This window comes from Octopus bimaculoides, chromosome 20, assembly GCF_001194135.2.
Source record: "Octopus bimaculoides isolate UCB-OBI-ISO-001 chromosome 20, ASM119413v2, whole genome shotgun sequence".
Classification (NCBI taxonomy): Eukaryota; Metazoa; Mollusca; class Cephalopoda; order Octopoda; family Octopodidae; genus Octopus; species Octopus bimaculoides.
The window spans coordinates 25864892-25867556 of NC_069000.1; the positions used below are offsets into that span (position 1 = coordinate 25864892).

Here is a 2665-nt window from a genome sequence, read left to right on the forward strand (position 1 = left end):
TATTTAGGTAAGTATGTAACTGTATATGTATGTGCTCGCACTAGTGTGCGTGTGTAAATGAAAGTAAATAAGTTCCCTGTTTTACATTCGTCTTTGCGCACTCTCTCCTCTCTGTCTCTTACTCTCTCTCTCTCTTGTACGCACACACACATACACACATACACACACACACGCTTGCGCTCATATTCGCATACATATATTTACAGGCACACATTTTTAGAGATATGCGCGAATCTGTATATATGCTTGTTTGAATGAACAGGGAACATTTTTTTTAGTCATACTAAACCCGCCCACAATCTAAAATGATTGACAGCTACTCAATTAGTTCGCCGCCTTGACTCCACCTCCTCTTGCTGTGTAATTTGTACAGTTGCTGATTCTCTTTTTTTTCTCCGCCTTTTTATTTTAAGTTCCTTTTAGCTGTTTTCTTTTTCACAACAAATTAGGCAAACAGAACAATAAAAATCATCAACAACAGAACAAAATGGAACAAATACACAAAAACGAAACAAAAACAAAAAAGTAAGTTTCGCAAAGTCATCTGACAGTTGAAAAATTAAAAAAAAAAAAGAAAGAAAGAAAGAAAGAAAGAAAAGTAGAAGACGAAAAGAATAACTGGAAAACAAAATATTCTCTTCAGAAAAAAGTCAACAGGCATTGCTATTTGGCACCATTAACAGTTCTGGTGGTGTCTTAGAACTGTCAGCCAAAACTGGTGAACGGTCAATTTCCAAAAGCTTATGAAGCATCATCCATACATATGTATACGCACACTCTTTAAGTTTAATTATATTTCTATACATATATAAATCTTTCAGTGAATTCTTCAAGCTTTGGTGAGTATGTTTTCAATTTGCCGTAATTACAAATGTGGCTAATATTCTTTTGTTCCTGTTTCAATTTTCGTGCTATGGTTGCAAGATTTTTTTTATGTTAATGTTGCAAATGAATTAACAACAGCTAGGATTTTTCAACAGAGAATTCTAACAAGCATTGTAAAATAATTTCATCGAGAGTGACAAGCAAGCTGATTGTAACAGTTATTATAAGTCTTATAGCTCTTACTGTGGAGGTGACAATTGTTGTAGTAATGCCTGTGGTAGTTGTTGTTGCCTACCTCCACGTCATCACAGTTCGATAATGAACAATCATCTGTAATCTCTAATTCTCTCATGATATCGCGTTTCTGGAGAGAACGACGTTCTCAAAAGTTTCCTTTCATCTTTTTTCTTCTTAAATACCGCTAGGTTTACATTCTTTCTCTTTTATCATGATGACAGTAATGATTATAACGATGGTGATAATTGCGTTTGTTATGCATTTGTTTTAAGTCCAGTTGACCAGGTTTGAAATATATGTAAAAAACACTTTCAAGAACAACATCAACGGCAAAAATGTAAAACCGAGTAAAAGAAATCAATATGACATTTTTGCGGTGGATAGTTGGTGAAGTTCTTTAACATATATTTGAAAGCTGATCGACTAGACTGATAATCAGAGGCTTCTAACTGTGAGCATCGTCTGCCCTTCTAAGTGATACACAACGTCATTATCTTGCATTATCTAATGCTCCGATCGTCTTTTTAATGATAACGTATGATTTTGTAGCAAATAAAAGTTATCAGGTAAGCCACCACATCGTTCACTTCGTTGTTGTTGTCGTAGCTGATTATTATTATTATTATTATTATTATTATTATTATTATTATTATTATTATTATTATTATTATTATTATTATCATCATCATTATTATTATTATTATTATTATTATTATTATTATTATTATTATTATTATTATTATTATTATTATTATTGCCTTTAGTTTTAGGGAGGGGATTCTTTCTTAAAAGTGGATGTTAGTTTCCTTTCTCTATTTAGTTTTCGTAGTTGTTAATTGTATTGCCGCTGCTGCTGCTGCTGCTGTTGCTGCTGTTGTTGTTGTTATTGTTGTTGTTGTTCTTGCTGCTGCTGTCGATGTTGTAGCAGTTGCTACGTTTAAACTAGTAGACGGCAGGATTCCCAGCCCTATAGGTATATGCACCCTCTCTTCCTAAACACACACACACACACACACACACACACACACACACACACACACACACACACACACACACACACACACACACACACACGCACACACACACATACACACACACACACTCACACACTCACACACACACACACACACTCACACACTCACACACACACATACACACACATACACACACACACAAACGCACAAACACACACACATATACGCACATAATAACTATCTATCTAACTATTTATCACATATATATGTGTATATATTTATATATATAATGGCCATGACGAAGGGAAATAGCCCTGAAACTCGAGTCGCCTTTATATATATATATTTATATATTTATATATTTGATCCTTTATATTGAACACTCAATATTTCATCTACATTCAATACTTTCTTTCATGGTGCCATCCATTTTTATTTTATTTTATTTTATATTGTATATTGTATATTCCATATTCTATACCCCACATTAGTTCTGCAGGAATATAAATAAAACATAAAAAACAGACAGTGTTGGAACTCTTTTAAGCAAAATAATATATTCCTCTATACACAATCATACAAAAAAACCCACCTTTTTTGTATTTATTTTTACTCGCACATATATATAT

The 2665-nt window shown here is 33.1% G+C and overlaps 1 protein-coding gene across 1 annotated transcript in view; it reads left to right on the forward strand.

Annotated features, from left to right (window-relative positions):
• The first annotated feature begins 305 nt into the window (after positions 1 to 305).
• LOC106868467 (ammonium transporter Rh type B) overlaps positions 306 to 2665 on the forward strand; it is a 67266-nt gene continuing 64906 nt past the window's right edge. Inside the window, exon 1 of the mRNA XM_014913738.2 lies at positions 306 to 839. The gene's annotated coding sequence lies outside the window, so the exon portion shown is untranslated. The remainder of the gene's footprint in view (positions 840 to 2665) is intronic.